Genomic DNA, 10,951 nt, shown 5'->3' on the forward strand with positions numbered 1-10,951 from the left:
AATCTTGTATGTCATTGTGTTGGGTACAGTTTAAATATATTCAATACCAAGAACGAAATTTTATGCATGATAGTCTTGTATGTTAACTTTCCAATATCGTTGTTTACTCGCTTGTTTTGACTCGACCAATAAGTTTGTAAAATTTGCCAATCAAGGTGCTTTCGTCATTCATGAATAAATACCAAACCCTTTTGCTGTGAGGATTAAAAATATTTCTAGGCTGATAAATACTGCGAACTGGTTGTCTTCATTTTATTGGTGATTCTGTGTCTTGATCTAAATCTGTCCAATTAAGTGAAGGAAAGTCAGATTGGACCTATTAGGTTATAAATTTTCATAAATCGATTTATCAAAGTATTGACCCTAATTCTTTTCGGAGGTTGATTGACCTCCTATGTTTCTAAAGCACGAGATTACAATGATTGGTGAGAGGAATAATTACTAATGATTTTACTGGTAACGGTAGCTTCCTTGAGAGAGTTGGTATATTGGTTGTCCTTAGGTAAGGATTAGTTAACTGGAACGTGAGTTGTGAATCTTTTATTCTCTTTCAGTCGATAACAGTAGTTTGAGAACTTTAGTTATAATAATGAAGGTTACGAGGACGTAACCATGTTTCTAGTTGGGTAGGATTGTAAAATCTCGATGCTTAATTTACACTTGTTTGAAGGTTATAGTGACCAAGTTGACGTTTAGTTGTGGAGTACCTATGCAAATGAGTTCTATATGATTTGTTCCTACTTCTGTTAGTTGGTTGATGTGTAAAAGGAGAGTGTGATTAAACCACCGATATTGAGTTATCAGTTGTGGGGCCTTTGTGTCGAGTTACGTTTGCGGTCCAGTGAGACCATGGTTATTGAGTTACTTGAGTTTGAGATCGGAAATTAGATGGAAGATGACGGTGTTCTCAGGTGATTATTTAGTTGTTATACATGTGTGTTATCAGGTAGTTATTAGTTATAGTTAGTTGGATTAAGTAAAGACGAGTTAAACTTCGGGACGAAGTTTATTTTTAGGAGGGCAGAATGTAACATTTCGTATTTGTTATGTGTAATTGATGTGTCAAAAGTGTGTGTTAACCGAGTTAGAAATACGCGACGTCCGTAAGTACGATATGCAATACCCTTCTGAGGTTTGGGTAAGGGAGCGAACTTCGGGACGAAGTTCATTTTAAGGGGGGAAGACTGTAATACCCCGTATTTTTTATATAATTAATTAAACGGATATTATTGAATTAAACGGATATTATTAAATGGATATTATTATATATTAATTATTATACATTTTATATTACTAATTAAGTCGGGTAAATTGTCGAGTCGATAATTATGATAAGTTATTTTAATTAACTCGCGTTGTATCGATATAAGTTAATTGTGACGGGTTTATAAGAATTCGAATTGTGAGCTAATCAGTTGAGCTGGCCCAATAACTGTCCAGCCCATTTAACCCTAAGCCCAACTAAACACTAACCCTAACCCTAAACCTAATAGTACCCCTAATCCCTCAACAGTCAACCCGCCTCCCTCCTCTCATTCACTCAACCCGCCTCCCTCCTTTCTTCAACACCAATCTCGGCCTTTCACGCAATTCGAGAGAGAGAGAGAGTGTGTGTGGCTGTTGGTTACGCAGCATGGAAGAGCTAGGGGTGTTGGTCGACGTTCATAGGCGGCCGTGGTGGTTGTTATGGTGACGGAAAGGTAAGCACTCCACATTTCTCCTCTGTTTTCATCTATTATGTCGGGTTTTGGTTGAGGTTGTGTGTTTTAGGGAGGGGATAAGGGTGGTTGATGTCGGGGTAATGGTAAAGGGTGGTATGTGGCGAGTGTATTGGTGGTGGTTAGGGTGGTTTTAGGTGGTGTTATTGGCAGAGAAAGGCGGCAGCGATAAAGGGGGTAGAAACGGGTTTGGTCACGGGTTTCAGGCGAGTTTAGAGGGGTAAGGTTTGGGTGGCACCACCGTGGACTAGGGGGAGGTCGAAACGGTGGTGCTAAGGTGGCTGTGTGCGTGGATTGGCGGCGAGTGGAATGGTGGTGGTTTGGCAGGGGGTAGTTGTTGGTTGCGGTGGTGGCAGGTTGAGAACGAGTGGTGTTTGGTGATGCGTGGTGGCGAACCAGGCCAAAAGAAGGCCACGGCCTGACTCGCCGGCGGCAGTCGACCACCTTGGGGTCGGTGGTTGGTGGTGGGGGCGAAGTGGGCAGCAGGTCAGGTGGTTGTCGTGGTGGTGTAGGTGGCGCGTGAGGGTGTGAGCGTGTGTGAATGGACGGGGGTTGATGACGGGTATTCGAGTTGTTTTTGAAACGGGTTTTCATAGTTAATCGTTATATTTCGTAATGGGTCGTATTCTTAATTAATTAATTAATCCCCGAGTGCATTAAAATAATTAAAGACGGATTTTTGAGTCGGGTTTGTTAAAAGAGAAAAGTTACTATATCGGGAAAGTTTCATTTTAAGAAGTTCTACTTTAGTAACTTTCTATTTTGGGAAGTTGGGTCAATTACTAATCGGGTTATTTTAACTATCAGATGGGAATAAGTTTGGTGTCGGGATTGTATTTCGGGAAAACTTCTATTTCGGGAGATGTCTATATTCGGTAGTTGGTAATTAAAAATATTATAATTGTTTTAGGTGTCGGATTCGTGAAGGATCGATAATCAAATGCATTGCTTTGCTTTCTGGACTGCTTAAACTGCTTAATTGGAATTGCTGGCACTTGAGGTAGGGAAATACACTTACTCTATTATCGTTGTTGAATTGTGTTGACTGGATTCCTGGTTGTTGATTTACGTTATCATTTATATTCGGAAAGGTGATTGACTGATTTGATCGTATTGAGTATGACATCACGACATCGGGTAACTGGCATGATTTTTGTGATTCATCAGTTCATTTATTTATATATATATCATGTTACATCAATTACTGTTGAGCATTTCATATGCATTGGAGTTGGAGGATGATGTGGTAGTGACGATGTTGAGATACGATGTGATGTTGTGATAAGGCCCAGGCGGGTTCTGCAGGACTTGCCCTGGTGTCCTCAGCTGTTGAGCTGGCAGATCGGCTTCGGTCGATATATAGTCTACCGGGGATCGGTATGGCTGGGTTGTCCGGGGTATGAGATGTGTGTGATGAGTTGAGATGGAGATGGAGGTGACGGAGTATCATGCATATCATATTTTATTGTTTTATTGTTTTCCCTACTCAACCTCGTGGTTTACCTTGTGTATTCGTGAACACCTGTGATGAACCGTTTTATGGGGAGCAGTTTTGACAGGTTTAAGAGATAGGACGGGAGCTTAATGGGCGTGAGACACTGGATCAGACGACTTAGTAGCTAGATCATCATCTAGAAGGCTTTCACTTTCATTTATGTCAGTTCTTGTAATTGAGTTGAAAAGAGGATTTGTAATAATTAAGTTAAAATATTATATAAATTGCCTTGGAGTTTAATTTGTTATTCACTACCTCGGGAAACCGAGATGGTAACAGTCTGTTTTATTAGGGAATGTCTTGACGAGGACTTCTTTTATAAACCGGGGTGTTACAAGACTAAGTCAATTAACACGTAATTTAGCAAACAATTTGGGTCGAAGTTGGAAGTTAGAATCAATTACATGCGAATGCCATACAATTAAATCACGCATAAATACAATAAATGAAATACAATAAATGAAATACAATAAATGAAATACAATAGTTAAAATAAAATTACAAAGTTTATTTGATCTACGTCAAAAGCACGCTCGAAACGGGGTTTTGAAGAAGAAAATTAAAAGAAAATTAAAATATGAAAATACGGCAGATTAGAAGTGATAATACGAATAATAGTTGATTTAAAACGTAATCAGAAGCTACGTTAAAGCAAGAAGAAGTTTAGAGACTGCAGCCAACCCAGAACAGATGTTGCACCCCTTGGAAGAGGCGTAGCTCTTTCTGCGCCTGTTCTAGAGCTGGGCTCTGGCTGTGAAGTCAGAACCGCAGATTGTTATCGTTCATTGGTAATTTAAAATCGATTATTGATATCATACTCGAGTGTAAGTGTTTTAACAGGTTATATACATATGGAACCGTCATAAAATGAATTAAAGATGAGAATTTACAGCGATTTACATGATTACAATGAATTCGTGTCGGAAATATAAAAGGACAAAACTTTGAACTTGAAAGCGTAATTGAATTTGTAAAGCTGAAACCAAATAAAGAAAACTATGTACAAAAGACGAATTCCAGAGAATCGATATGAGAAAATCGACCCTTTAAAATCCGGGTTTGAATAGACGACGAAAACCCGCAAATATTGAATTATAAGGGATTTATGTCGAATTATGCATTATAGTTTAGAAAGGAATATTAAAAACATGCTTATACACTGAAGCTTAACAAAAGAAACGAAAGAAATAAGAGAAATAGAAAGTTGCAGAAGGTCGAGGAAGAAGAAGAAGAGCAGGAGCAGCGGCAGCCTCTAGAAGAGGTAAGCAGATGCTGCGACCCTTCAAAGAGGTGCAGCTGCGTTTCTTCTCGACGTCAGACCTCCGATGTTTTATAAAAACGGTTTTAAATGATGGAATTTTAAGGCGGTTTTGAGCGTGCTTTTGATATAGACCTTACAGTAGATGATACAAAATAAGAAGTACAATAAATAAATGGGATTTACACCCTCAGACTTACATATTTGACGAAACGAGATTTACTAAAGTTATCGTTTAGTGATTGCTCGACTCGAATATGCGTGGAAAGTGCCCTTGTTAAAGGACCTAGAAGATTGATTAGATTGATTAAGTGGAGTTGGTCAAATTGGTCGGTCTATGCTACGTGACTGGGACTCAGAATGATCTGAGCTTACGTGGTCAATTGATCAAGAACGTAGGCGTCGAAAGCAAAAGCGTATTCTAGAATGAAAAGAGTGAGAAAGAAGGGGGGGGAACACTCGCGTGCCAAATATGGAGGCCGAAGGTCTCTATTTATACTAAACACACGGAGGAGTTTAGGAAGGACACGGATACAGAAACAAATCACGGAAATATTCTGGAAAGCGTGGAAAGAGGGCTGGGGAAGAGGCGCAACAACTACTGCGACCCTTGTAAGAGGCGCAGCAGCAGCTGCATTATTTCCCTAGAGGTTCCCTCCTCAGCTAAAAAGATTTCCGCGTTTTTTTATGGAATTTCGGTAGATATGCACTTCCCTATTCCGTGAAACACAATATACGGAATATATTTCCTTTAAAAATATTAACTTTAATTAGGAACAAATATCTAGAGAATTCTAGAACACTCCGGAATATTCCGACTCGGTATTTAAACAGTTTTTAGAAATGCAGCTGTTTTTGACCCAGACTCCAAATGAACTCTCATTACTGTCAAAACGACCGTATCGGCGCGTAGATGATGACCATGAGGTTTACTCGAGTGTTTGAGATATCACTTGTCGATAAACTTACGAACTGTCATAAAATCGTTCCGCGTACCAAACATGCGGCCCAATTATCATTGGGTGGTTAGCGGGAGGGGCAGAAATGAGGTATCTACAGAGCCCCCAATTGGACCGTGGCTTGGACAAGGCAAAAGTCAATGTATAAACCTCAGGTAAATCGAAGATTGCAACCTGACGACTATGGCGATGCGAGGCGGCTCAAGGGATCTGAGCCAAGGACCTGTCGTCGGGAACATTTTAGAGTCTTGCGACTATCGGGGAAGGTCGTTTAAAGTCCATTAGACTATGTATGGAAGCTCGCCAGCCATAAGAAGAAACCATACCTGGGGAACTTGCTTGCATCGGTCTCAAGCGAACTCTATTTTTGAGAAGTACGTGGGCTATGAGCGATAACGAACTCTCACTGGGTAACATATTGATGACTCCGTTGGGGAAGAATCATACGCTGGGTCGACAACGGCGCGCCCTTCGCACCGCTGGGGAGAAATATAATAAATGAGTCGACAACAACGCGTCCTTCGCATTGTTGAGGAAGAAATAACAGATCGACAACGACACACCCTTGGCATCGTTGAGGAAAATAAAAGTGTAAATCGACAACGGCACGCCCTTGGCACCGCTGAGGAGAAAATAGTAGGTCGACAATGACGCGCCCTTGGCATCATTGAAAAAAGTGTAAATCGAAAACGGCACGCCCTTGGCACCGCTGAGGAGAAAATAGTAGGTCGACAATGACGCGCCCTTGGCATCATTGAATAAAATAAAGGTATCGACAACGACGCGCACTTGGCCGCTGAGGAAAAATAAAGGCATAGATCGACAACGGCGCGCCCTTGGCACCATTGAGGAGGAAATCGACAACGACGCGTCCTTAGCATCGCTGAGGAAAATAAAGGTATCGACAACGACGCGCCCTTTGCACCGCTGAGGAAAAAACCTGCTCGGGTCATTGCAAGCGAAATTCCGATAAAGAGGAGAAGCCAATGAACTGTATTTAGTGATCATGAATTCTTGCTGGAAACAAAATGTCGTGGTTGTCTGTAGTCTGTTGAAGAAAATGCTGATCCGGACGAAGAGAACGCAAAAACGGAGCCATATGTTGTGGAAAAGGCGCATGAATCCTGGGCCCACAAATAACGAACTCATAACGAATTTCATCGAATTTTGAGGAAGCTTATTGAGGAAAAGGCGCAGCAAGAGCTGCGACCTTTGGAAGAGGCGTAGCTAGTGCTGCGTCCTTTCCCAAGTTCGTTTATGTCTGGGTAAAAACCCGACTTAAGTCGTGTTTTATTTTCATTTCAAAACACAAATACTTCGTTTCTTCATAAAAAATCAACCAAATTACGTCAAGAATTTGATCAAATCTCGCCATTAACCATGACTAATCAAGGTATGTGTTTTGTACTTGCTTTAATTCGCGTTTGAGCCTGATTTTTGGGTCGAAAACTAGGGTTTTTATCCCCATTTATGTCCAAAATTTGGGGCTTTCGTCCAAAATGAATTTGCCTCATAAAATTGACATTAGAAATGAGTAATTGGCCATGCTAGGAATAAAACCATATATCCCTTTCGAATTTTCGTCGAGTATTAAGGATTTGAGGATGAAATGTGACGGTTTCTCTGCTAAACCGTAAAACCCTTCGAAAATGGCCCTATACTAGCCCATTTTTTTTACGAAACTTCATGTTTTGGAACCGTTGAGTAATGGGTAAACTTGCTATCATGCCGGATTTTCATTTGTGACAGCTCCTCCGGGACACTTTTATATGGCATAATTGACATTGTAGCGAAATGCTGCTGAATTTTCAACTCGAACCCGCAACTAGGCTCGAACTTAGACTCTTATTGACCCATCCTACCACATGTGTGGTTGGACTTTGTAAAGCGTGGCCAAAGATGGCCAGAAATAACGCTTTTTTACGCTTGAAATGCTCGAAAATGCTTGGAATCATGCTTAGCATTACTTTATTTGCTTTTATTGCAGAGGATATTCCTTCTACGTCGGGGAGAGACTTCATGGAGACCAACGTTGAGCCTTATACCATTCAGGAGATGGAGGAGGACCTAGAGGAGGAGGCCCCACGGAGGGCCAACGTGGGACGAGGCGGTCACTAGCTGGCATAAGCGCCTGAGTAGGCCGACAAATGGGATGGCAGATATCTCATTTGGGTAGCGGAGAGCCACTTGTCATACAGGACGGCGAGGAGTATGGTAAGCCTTCAACTTGTCATTTCTTAATTCATTTACTTCTTACCAATTTCCTTGTTTGTTCATTTCTTGTCATTTGATATGCTTAAGAAAACTTTCTTTTGAATTGACGCAGGATGTTGGGAACATAAGATCCTTCTCTGGTTATACGACGATGATGGATGCCTTCGGGAAGCTGACGGTGGAGAAGAAGGACATCATCGAGTAGGGAGCTTTCGGCGCCTTGGTGCGAGTGGAGAGAGATCAAGGAAAGGAAGATTCGGGCTAACCTTTGCCTGATTCGAGCCTTTCTTGATTGGTTCTGGGACACGATGTCGACTTTCCATATGACTTTTTGTGAGATCGGGGTCACCTTGGAGGACTACAGCATGATCTCGGGTCTGTCATGTGGAGAGGAGCCCGTGGTGTGGTCGTCGACGACAATGAGAGTAGACTCGGCCGAGGCGGGGAGTCTGATCGGCTGGAACCTAGCTACGAGTGCGGCCCAGGTTTCTGGTTTGGTGCCGAGTACCTACGTGAGGGACTACTTCAGCGGTAGGGTTCAGGCGAGGGTGATGATGGATGAACGCATGGTGCCTCCACCTCCTTGTACTGCTGAGCAGCGGGCTGGCTTGTGGCTGTGGTGGTTCTTGTCTTTGATTTACCACGGAGACAAGGGGGAGAGGCTGGCGACGAAGCTTCTTCCGTTTCTTGCTGACTTGAGTAGCCTAGGTCATTGGGACTGGTTTACTCCTAGCTTTGCGGTCCTCACACGTTACATAAGGGCCATGGTTCGTCCGGAGTTGATGGAGAAGGGGACTTCTCCTGCCACTATCGGCCCTGGACTTCTGTTGAAGGTACGAACCTTTTTTTTCAAATATGAAAGATCATTTTGTCGTCATTTTTCTCTCTTTTGAAAACATGAAAGATAATTTTTGTAGAGAATGAGCTGTAACCACTATTATTCGTCTGCAGGCGTGGGTGTACTCCTACTTTCCTAGTTTTGCGCGCATGAGGGTGACAGACGTACCGAAGGAGTACCCCGTCGTTAAGGACTGGTTCGTGTGTCGTCAGAAGAGCCAGCAATCATCTTATGACGTTTGTCGAAGGGGCGTGAATGCCCTGAGCTTAGAGAGCGTAAGTATCTTTGATTTTCGTTTTTATATCTTTTCTTTGCTTAGAGACGATCATAGGAATGACCCCCCGTTTCCCTGCCTTAGTGGGTGCCTAGGCCTTGGGAGAGCTACATTGGAGCTCCTGCTTTTATGGCTGAGGTTCGCCGCCCTCGGAGTTCGAGTATGTGACACCCCCACAGACCAAGGTGCCTTACGAGGACAACCCTAGCATGAGAGACCGTCACCATCTCGGTTGCCCGAGGTTAGTATATCAAAGTTACCAATCCAAAAAAAAATTATTAAAGTATAAATGATTAACTGGTTACATAGTTCAAAATCCAAAAACCAAAGTACATGTGTCTAGTGTTCAACAACTAAAACTGAAAACTAAAAGCTCTTGACAGCGGCAGCTAGACTCGAGTGATGAGTCCCCATGACGATCCCATAGCTAAAGCACATCATCACCTGTCACAATCTGCTCACCATCCCCGAATAGATCACCACAGATTTATAAAACAACAACGGGGTCAGTTACTATATAACCAAAATAAGACAAGTACAGAAAGGCAAACTGCTGATCATCACACCTCCAACTCCCGATCTCACATAGTAACTGACTACACACTAAAGTGTGTAACCCTGCCAGATTACCCATCGCAACAGGTAATCCACACCGCCAGTGGGGGACTACAGCCAATCCCCACCAAATCCCCGCTCATCAACGAGCGATAACCCTGTTCATTATTGTGCACATCCCCTCCTGTGGCGGGTTCCACAGAGGGTGAAACTAGGTCGTGAAGCCACTCCCGCAAGTGACTCCACTCAGCCGAGGACACGCCTTGCGAACATCATCAACAACCATCACATCACCAACATCAACTCCAACACACCAACAACGATCAGCAGATAAACAATCGTACAACAATACAAACATATAGTTATAATGATTAAACAGTAAACCGAGTAGGGAAACCATACCTTTTCGCAATACGCTACACTGCAAACAATCATACAAATGCATAACGAATACCGCATTGTCACCAACAACAATGATAATCAAGAATCAACACAGACATGATGACGAAACCCTAAACCCCCAAATTAACCCATACTAGGGTTTACCATAACTCAATCTAATCCAAAATAGAAGAGCTAGAGACTTACAACAATGATCGATGCAACGCTAGATGAATCCGGAATCACAAAGGCTTGATCCTTGCTTGGAAAATGAATAAGAGAGTTGAGAGAGAGTCGTAGTAAACTTTTATAGATTCTAAAATGATTATGAAACTGACGAAATATAATAAATACCCCTCAACTCTTTTAATCGAATCTCCGAAAATTACCCGTAACTGACCGGGTACTCGGTCCGAGTACTTGATCGAGTATGCCCAACTCGACCGAGTATCTTCATACTCGATCGAGTACTGACTCACTAGAACCCAAACTCATAACACCCAACACCTTACTCGACCGAGTAAGGCCCACTCGGTCGAGTAACCCCTATACTGAAACCTTTTGTATTACAGTCTTTCCTCCTTAAAAACGAACTTCGTCCCCGAAGTTCACACTCATACCTACATAGCATGCACACATACCACTTTACCAACCAACACCACTGAGAACTCATCCTCCAACCTTGACACTAACTCACCCAACAAGGCCTACCTCAACAACGCCACTCAACCTAGCATCAACCATAGAATAGCCTCTCTAACTTCCTAATACCATCGAATGCCAACAACACAACAGCCACCAACTCGCTAGCAATCCTAATACCAACACAATCCATCAAGCGAGGGAGAAAGACTACCAAAAACCAAAACAGAATGTTAAATTCTACCACCCTTAAAACGAACTTCGTCCTCGAAGTTTACTCACACACATAAACACCATCACCCAATCCGTTAACACTATCGATGTTTACTCACACTCTTAAACATCATACTACTACAAGCAGTGCCATTACCTGTAATAAAATCGACCATCACACAAATCCATCCTTATTCTAAACCAACACTCAAACTTCCAATAGAAACCTGTATGACAATCAAACTCTCTTTGTCGCATTCGACTCCTCTTAAGATAAATGTTACGTCCTCGTAACTCACTAATACTAGGCTCTTTGTTATACCTCCCATAATCCTCATTACCACCGCATGTCAACGATAACCCACTATAACCTCAACACCTACAACCATTCCTATATCAAGGGC

Source organism: Silene latifolia, chromosome 9 (assembly GCF_048544455.1).
Source record: "Silene latifolia isolate original U9 population chromosome 9, ASM4854445v1, whole genome shotgun sequence".
In the NCBI taxonomy this organism is placed as follows: Eukaryota; Viridiplantae; Streptophyta; class Magnoliopsida; order Caryophyllales; family Caryophyllaceae; genus Silene; species Silene latifolia.